Below are 18,474 nucleotides of genomic sequence, written 5' to 3' on the forward strand. Positions count from 1 at the left end.
GACACCGGAGGGAGGAGCCCAGCCGTTGCTAAGGCCGTTGCTAGGGCCCGCTCAGCGCGGGCCCCTCTGGCAAAGGTAACGGGCTGGGAGGACCGCGGTTAGACGGAAAGTCCCGCCTCAGCGTCTCCAGTGGCCGGTGGTGTTGCCCTTTTCCGGAGAGACGGGATGGAAGACCAGGACCCCGCTCCGTGAGACTGACCCGGACCACTAAAGTGGGACGCGGTTCTCGAAACAAACTGTCAAGGTGCAGTTGCAGTGAGTTGTGAAAAATGCGGTTCCTACAGCACACTTCCCCATTTACCAATTCCCAAAATATTTTAGTCGTGAGAACTTTGTTCTATAACGTTTTTTAAGGCTGTGTCAAGAGAAGTATTTCGTGTGCTGCATAGTAATGAAAGCTGTTAGAAAAATTATATCTTGATAATTTGGTTTGCTTTAAAACTACACAGTCGTGTAGAGGTGGGACTGCTTTGTGCACTTTTCCAGTTAGAAATTAAGTGTAATATGTGGGTGGATTATTAAATCTTTTTTCCTTGCCCCACCTCAAAGAAAATCCAAATAGAAGTAATGCATGTTGACAATTGTGAGATTTAGAAACACAGTGACCGGATATTGAGCAATGGATTTATTGAATACTCTGAATTTAACAAGTGAGAGATAAAAGACAGAACCTTACCCTAGAGGACCTTACGTATCAAGTTAAGAGTGGGTAGTACAGAAAATACAATATGACTAATAAATTATAGGAATTTCAAAAGAGCTCAGAGTCGTCAATGAAGGTTTATTGGCTGAACTTGAGTAAAGCCTTGAAGAATGATTATGGTTTAGGGCAGTGTTATTCAAAGGGATGGTGTGGTCCATCCATTGGTGGAGGTCCCATTTGTAAGCAAGGAAATCTATTTAGTCACAACTACACTTTTTAAAAAATGAAATGGTCTAGTGTGGAAATATCAGTGCATGGCACTTGGTAAAGTTACGTTTTGCTTTATGGAGTTTTAAATTATGTATGTATGCACGTATGTGTGCGTTAGGTCACGTTTATAAAATGGATTTCTCATTGTGTGTTTCTCTTAAAAAGTTTGAAAGCCACTGCTTTAGGGGGAAAGAAGAGTAGCAATAGCAAAGTCTCCAAGCCAATAATAAATAATTCACACCTTTATCTTTTTAAACTAATTTAGTTCAAGCACACAGATTAAAAAGCAAATGATTATGTTTATTAATCGGAATGAGTATTGGATTACTATTGCTATGTGATAAATTACTCCAAAATATGGTGGCTTAAAACAACCATTTTATTATGTTCATGAATTTTGTGTTCAGTAGAACATAGAGGGACAGCTTTTTTTCTGATAACTCAGCTGTGAAGACTGAATGCTAGCAGAGCTCCTGTGTGTAGCCTCCCCATGTGGCCATGTGGCCTGGGCTTCCCCACAGTATGGCAGTGGGGTAACCAAACTTCTTAGCCTAGGACCAGTGCTCCAAAGTCAAATGTTGCAATGAACAAGGCAGAAACTACATGTTCTTTTCTAACCTAGTCCCCCAAAGTAACACAGCATTACTTCTCTCACATTCGTTTTATTATAAATGAGTTTCAAGGCATGTCTAGATTTTAGGTGAGGGGATGTAGATGCCACTTCTCAAAAGATTGTCAAGGAATTTGTGGCTGTTTTTTTTAAAAACCAACACACTGAATTTACAGCTGTCACAGAAAACCCCCAAATTTCAGTGGTTTCATACAATAAATTGTTATTTCTCACAAGAAATCCATTGTGGCTATTACTAGTCAGATGAAATGTTAAACTTAAGAAAGTAGGTTTCTTTTTATTTTTAGTGGTTGTGCTGTCTCCTACAACTTGGAGCCACAGCTAACCTGTCAAGAAAGAAAGCACAGTGAATCACACAAAAATTTTAGAGGTCACACAAAAATTTTAGAGGTCATAAAAATGGTGTATGTCACTTTGCCCACATTTCATTGGCCAGAATTTAATCCAAGTTCTCCTCTAACCGCAAGGGAGCCGCAGAAATGTAGAGAAACATACAGGTATTGGTGAGCAGTAACAGTTTGCCACATTCTAAGTTTTTAACCAACACCCTGTAGTCCCCAACCCCTCCTCTTATCTCAATTATTTTCTTCAAAGGAAAATTCTTTCAAGTATTTTAGATACTTCTGTTATTTACTCCATATGTCAAAATATACTGCAATTTCTTGATTTTTCACTTTCTGAGAGAAGGCAGTGATAAAGCTGTTTTATAACACCACGCCCAAGAGTGTGAACATTCCTTCTCTGCCTACCCCTACACACTCTTATCTCCTCATCTCTCAATACTGTAGTATCAAAGTTTTTGTTTAAATTAACATTTGTAAATATTATTCAAGCGTGAGCCACATATGATCACATTAACATTTTTTTGGCAGTCTCTTTTTTTCTTTAACATCTTTATTGGAGTATAATTGCTTTACAACGGTGTGTTAGTTTCTGCTTTATAACACAGTGAATCAGCTATACATATACATATATCCCCATATCGCCTCCCCCTCACGTTTCCTTCCCACCCTCCCAATTCCACCCCTCTATGTGGTTACAAAGCACCGACTGATCTCCCTGTGCTATGTGCCTGCTTCCCACTAGCTATCTATTTTACATTTGGTAGCGTATATATGTCCATGCCACTCTCTCATTTCATCCTGACTTACCCTTCCCCCTCCCCATGTCCTCAAGTCCATTCTCTACATCCACGTCTTTATTTCTGTCCTGCCCCGAGGTTCTTCAGAACCATTTTTTTTTTTTTTTTTTAGATTTCATATATATGTGTTAGCATACGGTATTTGTTTTTCTCTTTCTAACTTACTTCACTCTGTATGACAGACTGTAGGTCCATCCACCTCACTACGAATAACTCAATTTCATTTCTTTTTATGGCTGAGTAATATTTCATTGTATATATGTGCCACATCTACTTTATCTGTTCACCTGTCAATGGACACTTAGGTGGCTTCCATGTCCTGGCTATTGTAAATAGAACTTCAATGAACAATGTGGTACGTGACTCTTTTTCAATTATGGTTTTCTGAGGGTATATGCCCAGTAGTGGGATTGCTGAGTCATATGGTAGTTCTATTTTTAGTTTTATAAGGAACCTCCATACTGTTCTCCATAGTGGCTGTATCAATTTACATTCCCACCAACAGTGCAAGAAGGTTCCCTTTTCTCCACACCCTCTCCAGTATTTATTGTTTGTAGATTTATTGATGATGGCCATTCTGACTGGTGTGAGGTGATACCTCATTTTAGTTTTGATTTTCATTTCTCTAATGACTGGTGATGTTGAGCATCCTTTCATGTGTTTGTTGGCAATCTGTATATCTTCTTTGGAGAAATGTCTATTTAGGTCTTCTGCCCATTTTTGGATTAGGGTTTTTGGTTTTTTGATATTGAGCTGCATGAGCTGCTTGTAAATTTTAGAGATTAATCCTATGTCAGTTGCTTCATTTGCAAATATTTTCTCCCATTCTGAGGGTTGTCTTTTGGTCTTGTTTATGGTTTCCTTTGCTGTGCAAAAGCTTTTAAGTTTCATCAGGTACCATTTGTTTATTTTTGTTTTTATTTCCATTTCTCTAGGACGTGGGTCAAAAAGGATCTTGCTGTGATATATGGCATAGAGTTTTCTGCCTGTGTTTTCCTCTAAGAGTTTTATAGTGTCTGGCCTTACATTTAGGTCTTTAATCCATTTTGAGTTTATTTTTGTGTATGGTGTTAGAGAGTGTTCTAATTTCATTCTTTTACATGCAGCTGTCCAGTTTTCCCAGCACCACTTATTGAAGAGGCTGCCTTTTCTCCATTGTATATTCTTGCCTCCTTTATCAAAAATAAGGTGACTATATGTGTGTGGGTTTAACTCTGGGCTTTCTATCCTATTCCAGTGGTCTATATTTCTGTTTTTGTGCCAGTACCATACTATCTTGATTACAGTAGCTTTGTAGTATAGTCTGAAGTCAGGGAGCCTGATTCCTCGAGCTCCGTTTTTCTTTCTCAGGATTGCTTTGGCTATTTGGGGTCTTTTGTGTTTCCATACAAATTGTGAATTTTTTCGTTCTAGTTCTGTGAAAAATGCCATTGGTAGTTTGATAGGGATTGCATTGAATCTGTAGATTGCTTTGGGTAGTATTCTCATTTTCACAATATTGATTTTTCCAATCCAAGAACATGGTATACCTCTCCATCTGTTTGTGTCATCTTTAAATCCTTACATCAGTGTCTTATAGTTTTCTCCATACAAGTCTTTTGTCTCCTTAGGTCAGTTTATACCTAGGTATTTTATTCTTTTTGTTGCAATGGTAAATGAAAGTGTTTTCTTAATTTCTCTTTCAGATTTTTCATCATTAGTGTATAGGAATTCCTGTGCATTAATTTTGTATCCTCCTACTTTACCAAATTCATTGACTAGCTCTACGAGTCTTCTGGAAGCATCTTTAGGATTCTCTATGTATAGTATCATGTCATCTGCAAACAGTGACAGCTTTACTTCTTTTCCAATTTGGATTCCTTTTATTTCTTTTTCTTCTCTGATTTCTGTAGCAAAAACTTCCAAAACTATGTTGAATAATACTTGGACAGCCTTGTCTTGTTCCTGATCTTAGAGGAAATGGCTTAAGTTTTTCACCATTGAGAATGATGTTGGCTGTGGGTTTGTCATATATGGTCTTTATTATGTTGAGGGAAGTTCCCTCTGGGCCTGCTTTCTGTAGGGTTTTTATCATAAATTGGTGTTGAATTTTATCAAAAGCTTTTTCTGCATCTATTGAGATGATCATATGGTTTTTCTTCTTCAGTTTGTTAATATGGAGTATCACATTGATTGATCTGCATATATTGAAGAATCCTTGCATTCCAGGGAAAAACCCCACTTGATCATGGTGTATGATCCTTTTAATGTGCTATTGGATTCTGTTTGCTAGTATTTTGTTGAGAATATTTGCATCTATGCTCATCAGTGATATTGGCCTGTAGTTTTCTTTTTCGGGGACATCTTTGTCTGGTTTTGGTATCAAGGTGACGGTGGCCTCGTAGAATGACTTTGGGAATGTTCCTCCCTCTGCTATATTTTGGAAGAGTTTGAGAATGATATGTGTTAGCTCTTCTCTAAATGATAGAATTCACCTGTGAAGCCATCTGATCCTGGGCTTTTGTTTATTGGAAGATTTTTAATCAGAGTTTCAATTTCAGTTATTGTGATTGGTCTGTTTATATTTTCTATTTCTTCCTGGTCAGTCTCAGAAGGTTGTGCTTTTCTAAGAATTTGTCCACTTCTTCCAGGTTGTCCATTTTATTGGCATATAGTTGCTTGTAGTAATCTGTCATGATCCTTTGTATATCTGCAGTGTCAGTTGTTACTTCTTTTTCATTTCTAATTCATTGCTTTGAACTTCTCTCCTTTTTCTTGATGAGTCTGGCTAATGGTTTATTAATTTTGTTTATCTTCTCAAAGAATCAGCTTTTAGTTTTATTGATCTTTGCTATTGTTTCCTTCATTTCTTTTTGATTTATTTCTGATCTGATCTTCATGATTTCTTTCCTTCTGCTAACTTTAGGCTTTTTTTGTTCTTCTATCTCTAATTGCTTTAGGTGTAAGGTTAGGTTGTTTATTTGAGATGTTTCTTGTTTCTTTAGATAGGATTTTATTGCTGTAAACTTCCCTATTAGAACTGCTTTTACTGCATCCCATAGGTTTGGGGTCATCGTGTTTTCACTGTCATTTGTTTCTAGGTATATTTTCATTTCCTCTTTGATTTCTTCAGTGATCCCTTGGTTATTTAGGGGCATGTTGTTCAACCTCCATGTGTTTGTATTTTTTACAGATTTTTTCCTGTAGTTGATACCTAGTCTCATAGCGTTGTGGTCGGAAAAGATACTTGATATGACTTCAATTTTCTTAAATTTACCAAGGCTGAATTGTGACTCAAGATATAATCTATCCTGGAGAATGTTCCATGAGCACTTGAGAAGAAAGTGTATTCTGTTGTTTTTGGATGGAATGTCCTATGAATATCAAGTCCATCTTGTCTAATGTGTCATTTAAAGCTTCTGTTTCCTTATTTACTTTCATTTTGAATGATTTGTCCACTGGTGAAAGTGGGGTGTTAAAGTCCCTTACTATGATTGTGTTACTGTTGATTTCCTCTTATATGGCTGTCAGCAGTTGCCTTATGTATTGAGGTGCTCCTATGTTGGGTGCATAAATATTTACAATTGTTATATCTTTTTCTTGGATTGATCCCTTGATCATTATGTAGTATCCTTCTTTGTCTCTTGTAATAGTCGTTATTTTAAAGTCTATTTTTTCTGATATGAGAATTTCTAATCCAGCTTTCTTTTGATTTCATTTGCATGGAATATCTTTTTCTATCCCCTCATTTTCAGTCTGTATGTGTCCCTAGGTCTGAAGTTCATCTCTTATAAACAGCATATATATGGGTCTTGTTTTTGTATCCATTCAGCCAGTCTATGTCTTTTGGTTGGAGCATTTAATCCATTTATGTTTAAGGTAGTTTTCGATATGTATGTTTCTATTACCATTTTCTTAATCGTTTTGGGTTTATTATGTAGGTCTTTTCTTTCTGTTGTGTTTTCTGCCTAGAGAAGTTCCTTTAGCATTTGTTGTAAAGCTGGTTTGGTGGTGCTGAGTTCTCTTAGTTTTTACTTGTCTATAAAGGTTTTAATTTCTCTGTTGAATCTGAATGAGATCCTTGCTGGGTAGAGTAATCTTGGTTGTAGGTTTTTCCCTTTCATCACTTTAAATATGTCCTGCCACTCCCTTCTTGCTTGCAGAGTTTCTGCTGAAAGATCATCTGTTAACCTTATGGGGATTCCCTTGTATGTTATTTGTTCCACTCCCTTGCTGCTTTTAATATTTTTTCTTTGTATTTAATTTTTGATTGTTTGACTAATATGTTTCTTGGCATGTTTCTCCTTCGATTTATCCTGTATGGGACTCTCTGCACCTCCTGTACTTGATTATTTCCTTTCCCATGTTAGGGAAGTTTTCAAATATAATCTCTTGAAATATTTTCTCAGTCCCTTTCTTTTTCTCTTTTTCTTCTGGGACCCCTATAATTGGAATGTTGGTGTGTTTAATGTTGTCCCAGAGGTCTCTGAGACTGTCCCCATTTCTTTTCATTCTTTTTTCTTTATTCTGCTCCGCAGTAGTTATTTCCACTATTTTATCTCCAGGTCACTTATCTGTTCTTCTGCCTCAGTTATTCTGCTATTGATTCCTTCTAGAGAATTTTTAATTGCATTTATTGTGTTGTTCATCATTGTTTATTTGCTCTTTAGTTCTTCTAGGTCCTTGTTAAACGTTTTTTGTATTTTCTCCATTCTGTTTCCAAGATTTTGGATCATCTTTACTATCATTACTCTGAATTCTTTTTCAGGTAGACTGCCTATTTCCTCTTCATTTGTTTGGTCTGTTGCGTTTTTACTTTGCTCCTTCATCTGCTCTGTGTTTCTCTATCTTCTCATTTTTCTTAGCTTACTGTGTTTGGGATCTCCTTTCTGCAGGCTGCAGGTTCGTAGTTCCTGTTGTTTTTGGTGACTGCCCCCAGTGGCTAAGGTTAGTTCAGTGGGTTGTGTAGGCTTCCTGGTGGATGGGACTGGTGCCTGTGTTCTGGTGGATGAGGCTGGACCTTGTCTTTCTGGTGGGAAGGACCATGTCCAGGGGTGTGTTTTGTGGTGCCTCTGACCTTATTATGAATTTAGGCAGCCTCTCTGCTAATGGGTTTGGTTGTGTTCCTGTTTTGCTAGTTGTTTGTCAGAGGGTGTCCAGCACTGTGGTTTGCTGGTCATTGAGTGGAGCTGGGTCTTAGTGTTGAGTTGCAGATCTCTGGGAGAGCTTTCGCCCTTTGATATTACATGGAGCTGGAGGTCTCTTGTGGACCAATGTCCTGAACTTGGCTCTCTCACCTCAGAGGCACAGGCTTGACACTCGGCCAGAGCACCAAGACCCTGTCAGCCACATTGCTCAGAAGCAAGGGAGAAAAAAATAAAAAAATAAAATAAAGTTGTTAAAATTAAATATTTAAAAATTATTTAAAATTAAAAAAAATAAAAAGTAATAAAAGAAACAAATAAAGAAGAGAACAAGTTAACCAAAAAACAAATCCGCCAATGATAACAAGTGCTAAAAACGATACAAAAAAAAAGGACAGATAGAACCCTAGGACAAATGGTAAAAGCAAAGCTAAACAGACAAAATCACACAAGGAAGCATACACATACACACGCACAGAAAGAGAAAAAGGAAAAAAATATATATCTATATATATAAAAAAAAGGAAGACAGCCACCAAATCAATGAACAAATCTACCATTGATAATAAACTCTAAATACGAAACTAAGATAAACATAAAACCAGAAACAAATTAGATTTGCAGAAAGCAAACCTCAAGTCTACAGTTGCTCCCAAAATCTACCACCTCAATTTTGGGATGATTCGTTGTCTATTCAGGTATTCCAGGGATGCAGGTACATCAAGTTGATTGTGGAGATTTAGTCCGCTGCTCCTAAGGCTGGGAAAAATTTCCCTTTCTCTTCTTTGTTCACACAGCTCCTGGGGTTCAGCTGTGAATTTGGCCCCACCTCTGAGTGTAGGTTGCCTGAGGGCATCTGTTCCCACCCAGACAGGATGGGGTTAAAGTAACAGCTGATTAGGGGGTTCTGGCTCACTCAGGCCTGGGGGAGAGAGGGGTACAGAATGCAGGGTGAGCCTGCAGCCGCAGAGGCCATGTGACGTTGCAACAGCCTGAGGCAAGCCATGTGTTTTCCTGGGGAACTTTTCCCTGGTTCGCGGCACCCTGGCAGTGGCAGGATGCACAAGCTCCTGGGAGGGGAGGTGTGGATAGTGACCTGTGCTTGCACATAGCCTTCCTGGTGGCTGCAGCAGCAGCCTTAGCATCTCATGCCCATCTCTGGTGTCCGCGGCTCACGCGCATCTCTAGAGTTCATTTAGGTGGTGCTCTGAATCCCCTCTCCTCGCGCACCCCGAAACAATGGTCTCTTGCCTCTTAGGCAGTTCCAAACTTTTTCCCGGACTCCCTCCTAGCTAGCTGTAGCACACTAGCCCCCTTCAGGCTCTGTTCACACAGCCAACCTCAGTCCTCTCCCTGGGATCTGAACTCCCAAGCCCGAGCCTCACCTCCCAGCCCCCACCCTTCCTGACTAGTGGGTGAGCAGACAAGCTTCTTAGGCTGTTGATTGCTGGTCAGCAGCGATGCTCTGTGTGGAAATCTCTCCACTTTTCCCTCTGCACCCCTATTGCTGCGCTCTCCTCTGTGGCTCTGATGCTTCCCCCCTGCTACCCTGCCGTCTCTGCTAGTGAAGGGGCTTCCTAGTATGTGGAAACTTTTCCTCCTTCACAGCTCTCTCCCAGAGGTGCATGTCCCATCCCTATTCTTTCGTCTCTGTTTTTCCTTTTTTCTTTTGCCTTACCCAGGTACGTGGGGAGTTTCTTGCCTTTTGGGAAGTCTGAGGTCTTCTGCCAGTGTTCAGTAGGTGTTCTGTAGGAGTTGTTCCACATGTAGATGTATTTCTGATGTATTTGTTGGGAGGAAGGTAATCTCCACGTCTTACTCCTCCGCCATCTTGAAGGTCTCCCTCCACATTAACTTTTAATACAGGCTTTTATCTTCCTTTGTCTTAATTGTCATATTTTTATTGTACTTATTAATAATCTGTCCTCAGAAACTCTGCCAAAGTGATAAAACATTACATTCAAACACATCAATTAATCTAGAAGATTTTTTTTTTCCTTCCAGATATTCCCTCTAGAGCATTTCAACCTCTAGTTCATTCAGTATTGGTTTCTTTTACCAATCCGATAGTGCTCTCCTGTGTTGGATTCCTTGACTCCTTTTTCTTTATGGAATCCTTTGTTTTTATGAAACATATCTTCTAGTAGCTTCCTGAGAAAAGGTAAATGTTGTAGACAGATAATAACCGCCCCCCCCCATCCTTGACAAAGATGTCCACACCCTAATCTCCAGATCCTGTGAATATGTTTTCTTATATGGCAGAAGGGACTTTGTGTATATGGTTAAGTTAAGGATCCTGCAATGAGGAAATTGCTAGATTATGTAGGTGGGTCCAACATAATCACAAGCATCCCTATAAGAGAGAGACAAGAGGTCAGAAAGGGAAGAAGATGCTACACTACTGGCTTTGAGTTTTGAAGAAGGAGCTAAGGAGCAAAGCAATGTAGGGGATTCCTAGAAGCTGGAACAAGCAAGGAAGCAAATTCTCCCCTAGAGCTTCCAGAAGGAGTACTGTAGCTCTGCAGATCCATTTCAGGCTTCTAAAATGCAGGGCTGTGAGATAAGTAAGCCTGTGTTGATTTAAGCAACTAAGTTTTTGGTAATTTGTTACAGCAGCGATGTGAAACTAATACAGGGAGAAATGGTGATTTTTTTTTTTTTAAACTGGCTTGCAGATCTGAAATATGCCACATACTTAATTGATGGGCTGTCTATATTTAAATTTCTAGGTTGAAAGTCACTTTCTGGAAATAATAATCTAAGTTCTTATCTTTTTTCCTCTGATTCTTTTCTTTAACATTTTTTATTCTAGTTTCCAGAAGATTTCTTCAGCTATTTTCCCCCTACAAACTTTGTTGAATAATTAATTTATAGCATTATATTTGTACCTTCATTTTCTTTTCTCTCACCTCATAAAATGCTGTTTTGGTTTCAGAGATGCATTATCTTATCATATCTCTCTAAGAATATTAAAGATGTTTTAAAAGTTTCCTTCTGTTCCCCGCATTGTCTGTATCCTCTCAGATTTTATTTTGTTATTGTACGGATTTCTATTTTTTTATTTTTATCTTTTTTGAAATTTTACATCTATTCCTTAAATATCTAGTAAGCCTAGGATTTCTGTTCATATTGAAGAATAAAGTTTAAAACAGTGATATAAAGCTCAAGCTCACTGTCTTCATAAGAGGATCAGATTTTTCCATTGGGAAATTCTCAAACATATGTAGAATAAAGGCACTAATGAAGATAAGATCAGAAATCAATGAAACTGAAAACAAATGTGCACTATAGGAAAGCAACAAGGCCAAAATTAGTTCTTTGAAAGGATTAATAAAATTGAAAAGCCTTAGACTGACTGAGTAAAAAGAGAAAACTCAGATAGCAGGAGTGAAAGTGGAAACATCCTACAGATGGTAAAAATAATAAGAGGATATTAAGAACAAATACTTATGTCAAAGTATTTGACATTTTTTGTTTTCCTTGAAAAACACAATTTACCAAACTGATGAAAGAGGAGATAAACAATCTGAATGATTCTATAACAATTTTGAGGAATTGCATCTATGTTAGTCTGCTCTAGCTGCCATAATAGAATACCACAGACTTGGTAACTTAAACAACAAAAATTTGTTTTCTCACAGTTGTGGAGGCCTGAAGTCCAAGACTAAGGTGCTATTCATGTTGGTTTCTGCTGAGACTTCTCTTTCTGGCTTGTAGATGGCCGCCTTCTCACTGTGTCCTCACATAGCCTTTGTGCATGCATGGAGAGAAAGATCCTTCTGGTGTCTCTTCCTCTTCTTATAAGGACAACACTCTTATTGGACTAGGGTCCCATCCTTATGACCTCATTTAAACTTAATTTCCTCCCCAAAGGCCCCGTCTCCAAACACAGTCACATTGGGGCTTAGGGCTTCAACATAGCACCCAGGGAAAAAATAGAGTCTGAAATGAAGACTTTACTGGATGCACTTAACAACATTAATTATCCAAACTGAAGCACAGAGAAAAAAACGTTGGAAAAAAAAAATCAACAAGGAACTTCCTGGTGTTCCAGTGGTTAAGACTGTGCCCTTCCAATGCAGGGGGCGTGGGTTTGATGCCTGGTCGGGGAATTAAAATCCTGCATGCCTCACTGCATGGCCTAAGAAGAAAAACCCAACAGACTCAGTGACCTGTAGAACAATCTCAAGCTATCTAACATAGATGCAGTTGGAGTCCCAGAAGGAAAGATGGGCAGAAGAAAAAAACATTTGAATAAATAATGATGGATAATTATCCAAATTGATGAAAACTATAAATGAACACATTCAGAAATTCAGCAAACCCAAACAGAATTAAGAAAGGAAGGACCAGGGGAAGGGAGGAACAGGGAGGGAGGGAGGAAAGCAACCGCACTGACTGCTGAAAACCAGTGATAAATATAATATTTTAAAAACAGCCAGAAGAAAAAGACATATTACATATAGGAGAACAAATATAAAATGATTAGAACATGTTCCCTTCTCCTTTATTTTCTGCAAGATTATGTGTAAGATGCTTCCTTAAATCTTTGATATAATATACTTGTGAAGCCATTTGAGTCTGGAGTTTTTCTTTGTGAGATTTTTCATTACAAATTCAATTTCTTTAATTGTCATAAGGTATTTACCTTTGGTAGCCACCTAAGAGGAATTAAAATGTATCCACAGACTTGTATGCAATTTTCATAGCAGCTTTTTCCCATAATAGCTCAAATATTTAAACAAGGCAATACACACACAAACACACACACACACACACACACACACAAAAATGAAATACTACTCAGCAATAATATGTAGTGATCTTGGATATTTCACAGAAAACTTATGTTGAGCAAAAAAAGCCAGATACAAAAGAGTACATAATGTTATGATTCCATTCTTATGAAATTCTAGACCAGGCAAAGCTAATTTATAACTAACTAGTCTGTAGTTACAGAAAGCAGACCAGTGTTGCCTAACGCCAGTGGTGGGATATTTTTGTGTGGAGTTGTAGGGATCAACAATAAAGTAGCACAAGGAAACATTTTGGGAGTGATCTAAATATTACACATTTTAATTGTAATGGAGGTTACATGGATGTATGCATTTTTCAAAATTCTTTGAACTGTGACTTAAAATGGTAATTTTTTACATAGTAATTATGTAGTAAATTATACCTCAATATAGCTGATTTAAATAGAAAAATCATTTATATTTCTATTTACTAGGAAGAAACAATAGAAAAGGACATGTTAAAAATACATTTGCAGTTTAAACATTTAAAACATACTGTACGATAGGAACAAAAATCATCAAGTATCCTGGGATAAATCTAATGAAAGATTGTCCAAGTTCTGTAACAAACAGTACCAAAGGAAAATTTAAAAAATCTAAATTAATGGAGAAATACACTATTTTCATGTGTTCAAAGATATAACATTGTAAAGATGTTAGTTACTCAAATTGATCAATATATGTCATCTAATCCTAATCAAAGTTCCAGTAGGTTTTTGCAGAATTTGACAATCTGATTCCTAAAACTTAAAGGGAAATGTAAAAGGATAAAAATAGTGAGGAGCAACTCAGAGGAAAACAAAGCTGGAGTATGTAAACTATAACATATTAAGATTTAAAATAAAGGTACAGTTATTGAAACTGTATGGTATTGTCAAAAGAACAGAAAATTACACCAAAGGAACAGAACTGAGTGTCCAGAAACACACCTACCTCCTGACATATATAGTCACTTGAATATATGGCTAGGTGGTACTGAAATGTAGCAGGAAACACAGTCTTTTAAAGTAATTAGTTCTGGATCAACTGGAAATTCATGTGGAAAAAAAAAAAACACCTCAATTTATTACCTCACCTAAAACACAAAAGTCAATTCAAGGTAGATCATAGACTTAAATGTGAAAGTAAAGAAGTATGACATTTAGAAGGTAAAATAAAAGACCATCTTTTTACTTTGGGGTAGGTTAAAAATTTCTTAGATAAGATAAAAATGCATAAATAATTGACTTTACTCAAATTAAAGCATCATAATAAAAAGCGTTAAAATGGCGAACACTATTTTGTCTTATCTGACAAAAGCTCTACATCATAACAATAAAAAATTAATAAAAATGCCATCAAATCAATATCAATAAAATCAGTTAAGAATACCAACTCCCAAATAAAAATGGAGCAGAAGACTTGAACATTTGCTTCACAAAAGAATATATCCAGATTGCCAACAAGCAGTTGATCGGCATCATTTTTCATCAAGGAAATGCAAATTAAAATCACAAGATACAACTACATGCCCACCAGAATTGCTACATTTAAAAGTATTGACAATACTAAATATACAGTAGTACTAAAGAATCCTACATTCTTTAGTAAGAATGTGGAATTACTGGAACATTCATACACTTCTGTTCAGAGTGAAAATAGGGACAACCACTTTGGAAAACTACTTGACAATATCTACTAAAGCCAACCCAGCAATCCCACTCCAAGTTCTATATCAAGTATACCAAAAGACATTAAAAAATATTTCTTATTATCTTGATATAATAATATACAACATAATTTACACAAACAGAAAAGGACTCAAATGTCCATCAAAAGTAGAATGGTTAAATTTTGGTATATGTTATACAATAGAATATTACACAGCAAAGAAAAAACATTACTACTATATGTTGAAACAACATGGATGAATCTTATAGACACAGTGTCAAGTGAAGGAAGGTAGAAAGTGTGCATATTGATTATTCCATTCAAATGAAGTTCAAAAATAGGCAAAACATCTAGAGAGGTAGAAGTAGAATACTGTTTATATTGGGGAGGCAAATGGCTGGAAAGGAGTAAGACGTTATTCTGGGTTACTAGCAGTGTTCTGTATCTTGATTTGTACATTGGTTATAGGGGTGTACAGATTTGTAAAAAAAAAAATTATCAATCCGTACACTTAAGAGCTGTGCAGTTCACTGTATGTGTTTTTTACTTTAACAAAAAGATTAAGAAACACAAATTAGTTGCACATATGACTTGGAAAAAACAAGCCATAATTATAACTATTATATTAATATTGGAACTGTAAATGAAGGTATAATTAAAGGTATTTTTAAAGGAATTGTGATAAAATGGATATAGGAGATAAGGAAGGAGAAGGAAGAGTCTAAGATAATTCAGACTTCAAACCTGGATGATTGTGAAACCTTTATAATTAAAAATAAGAACAAGATTTACTGAGTAAGGACTTGTGTTTCAAGCAATGATCATGAATTGTGTTTTGAAAATACTAGGTTTGAATTTAAAATACCTAAATGTAAAATATTTATGCTCAAGTCTTCTATGAATCTTTAGAATAATGTGTCTTAAAAGTCATTATTATGAATAAAAATAAGTTTTAAACCATCAATTACATAGAATTTTAAAATTCAGACATTAAAGATGACCAAAAATCTCATAGCTTTGAATCCCACTCAACACTGATGATACATTAAAGACAATGTAAAATTTTGTAACTGATTTTGGAATTCCTGGGGTAAACTACACGTGAGCGTGATATATCCTTTTCATATCTGACTGGCCTCAAGCTGGTAGTAATTTGTTAAAGATTTTTGTATCTATCTTCTTGAGGGACATTTGGTCTATAATTTTTTTTTGTAATCTTGTAAGATTCTATTATCAAAGTTATTCTGGCTTTATAAAATGATTTAGGAAGTATTCCCTCCTCTATTTTTGAAAGTTACTATATCATCTTCTTTCAATTGTGGTAATTTTTTCTTTTAAGGATTTGTCCATTTCATTTAGGTTGTCAAATTCATTGACATAAGTTTTAAATTATGTGCCGTTTAGTCATTTAATGTGTGAACACTCCCTAATGACATCCCCTTTATCATTCCTGGTATTGATCATTTATATTTTTTCATTTTTTTAACTTCAATCTATTAAGGTATCATTTTTTTTTATCTCTTAAAAGACCAGATTTCAGTTTATTGAGTTCTCTATTGGTTTTATATTTTATTTCATTGACTTCCACTCATATCTTTTTTATTCCTTTTTCTACTTATTTTTAAAATTCTTCTCAGTTTTTTTAGCTTCCTAAGCACTGTGTTTTCTTCTAAGCATAGATTTAGGTGCATCCCACAAATTTTAATACATTGTGTTTTAATTATCTTTCATTATCATTCAGTTAGAAAACTTTCCAATTTTTCTTATTGTTTCCTCTTTGAGCTAGAAATGGATTATTTAATATTCAAGGATTTCCTAAATGTCTTTTTGTTACTATTTTCTATTGTGGTCAAAGAACACACTCTGAATGATTTCAGTTATTTGAAATCTTTGAGACTTGTCTTATGGTACAGCATAGGTCCATCTTGGTGAAGGTTCCATGTTCCCTTACTTTAAAAGATTGTGGGACTTCCCTGGTGGTGCAGTGGTTAAGAATTCACCTGCCACAAGAATATACAGTGGAGAAAAGACAGCCTCTTCAATAAGTGGTACTGGGAAGACTGGACAGCTACATGTAAAAGAATGAAAGTAGAACACTCCCTAACACCATACACAAAAATAAACTCAAAATGGATTAAAGACCTAAATGTAAGGCCAGACGCTACAAAACTCTTAGAGGAAAACATAGGCAGAACACTCTATGACATATATCACAGCAAGATCCTTTTTGACCCACCTCCTAGAGAAATGGAAACAAAAACAAAAATAAACAAATGGGACCTAATGAAACTTCAAAGCTTTTGCACAGCAAAGGAAACCATAAACAAGACCAAAAGACAACCCTCAGAATGGGAGAAAATATTTGCAAATGAAGCAACTGACAAAGGATTAATCTCCAAAATTTACAAGCAGCTCATGCAGCTCAATATCAAAAAAACAAACAGCTCAATCCAAAAATGGACAGAAGACCTAAATAGACATTTCTCCAAAGAAGATATACAGATTGCCAACAAACACATGGAAGGATGCTCAACATCATTAATATTAGAGGAATGCAAATCAAAACTACAATGAGATATCATCTCACACCGGTCAGAATGGCCATCATTAAAAAATCTACAAACAATAAATGCTGGAGAGGGTATGGAGAAAAGGGAACGCTCTTGCACTGTTGGTGGGAATGTAAATTGATACAGCCACTATGGAGAACAGTATGGAGGTTCCTTAGAAAACTAAAAATAGAACTACCATGTGACCCAGCAATCCCACTACTGGGCATAAACCCTGAGAAAACCATAACTCAAAAAGAGTCATGTACCACAATGTTCATTGCAGCTCTATTTACAATAGCCAGGACATGGAAGCAACCTAAGTGTCCATTGACAGATGAATGGATAAAGAAGATGTGGCACATATATACAATGGAATATTACTCAGCCATAAAAAGAAATGAAATTGAGTTATTTGTAGTGAGGTGGATGGACCTAGAGTCTGTCATACAGAGTGAAGTAAATTAGAAAGAGAAAAGCAAATACTGTATGCTAACACATATGTATGGAATCAAAAAAAAAAAGTCATGAAGAACCTAGGGGAAAGACGGCAGTAAAGATGCAGACCTACTAAAGAATGGACTTGAGGATACGGGGAGGGGGAAGGGTAAGCTGGGACAAAGTGAGAGAGTGACATGCACAAATATACGCTACCAAATGTAAAATAGATAGCTAGTGGGAAGCAGCCGCATAGCACAGGGAGATCAGCTCAGTGCTTTGTGACCACCTAGAGGGGTGGGATAGGGAGGGTGGGAGGGAGGGAGATGCAAGAGGGAAGAGATATGGGGATATATGTATACGTATAACAGATTCACTTTGTTATAAAGCAGAAACTAACACACCGTTGTAAAGCCATTATACTCCAATAAAGATGTTTAAAGAAAAGTATCCACCTGCCAATGCAGGGGACACGGGTTCGAGCCCTGGTCCGGGAAGATCTCACATGCCTCAGAGCAACTAAGCCCATGTGCCGCAACTACTGAGCCCGCGTGCTGCAGCTACTGAAGCCCATGTGCCCTAGAGCCTATGCTCCGCAACAAGAGAAGCCACCGCAGTGAGAAGACCGAGCACCGCAAGGAAGAGAAGCACCAGCTCACTGCAACTAGAGAAAGCCCACACGCAGCAACAAAGTCCCAACGCAGCCAAAAATAAATAAAATACATAAATTAAAAAAAAAAAGATTGTGGGGCTTCCCTGGTGGTGCAGTGGTTGAGAGTCCATCTGCCGATGCAGGGGACACGGGTTCGTGAACCGGTCCGGGAAGATCCCACATCCTGCGGAGCGGCTGGGCCCGTGAGCCATGGCTGCTGAGCCTGCGCATCCGGAGCCTGGGCTCCGCAACGGGAGAGGCGACAACAGTGAGAGGCCTGCGTACCGCAAAAAAAAAAAAAAAAAAAAAAAAAAAGATTGTGTATATTCTACAGTTGTCAGGTATCATTCTATAAATGTCAATTAGGTTAAGTTCCTTGATAATGTTGTTCAGATCTTTTATCTCCTTACTGATTTGTGTGTGTGTGTACTTGATTCATTAGTTACTCAAAGAGATTTTAAAATCTATTGCCTATTATATGATCAGGCCCCTCAAGATGGCTGCTCTCTTCCTCTTTATATATCCCCTGCTCGACCAGCCCCTTCCCCAGCCAGTTATTATTCTAATCCTTAGACCAAAAC

The 18,474-nt window shown here is 37.1% G+C and overlaps 1 protein-coding gene across 1 annotated transcript in view; it reads left to right on the forward strand.

Annotated features, from left to right (window-relative positions):
- Nucleotides 1–166: 166 nt before the first annotated feature.
- Nucleotides 167–18,474, forward strand: part of FAM227B (family with sequence similarity 227 member B) — a 259,682-nt gene continuing 241,374 nt past the window's right edge. Inside the window, exon 1 of the mRNA XM_060294279.1 lies at nucleotides 167–244. The gene's annotated coding sequence lies outside the window, so the exon portion shown is untranslated. The remainder of the gene's footprint in view (nucleotides 245–18,474) is intronic.

The sequence above is a fragment of the Globicephala melas genome, chromosome 2, assembly GCF_963455315.2.
Source record: "Globicephala melas chromosome 2, mGloMel1.2, whole genome shotgun sequence".
Classification (NCBI taxonomy): domain Eukaryota; kingdom Metazoa; phylum Chordata; class Mammalia; order Artiodactyla; family Delphinidae; genus Globicephala; species Globicephala melas.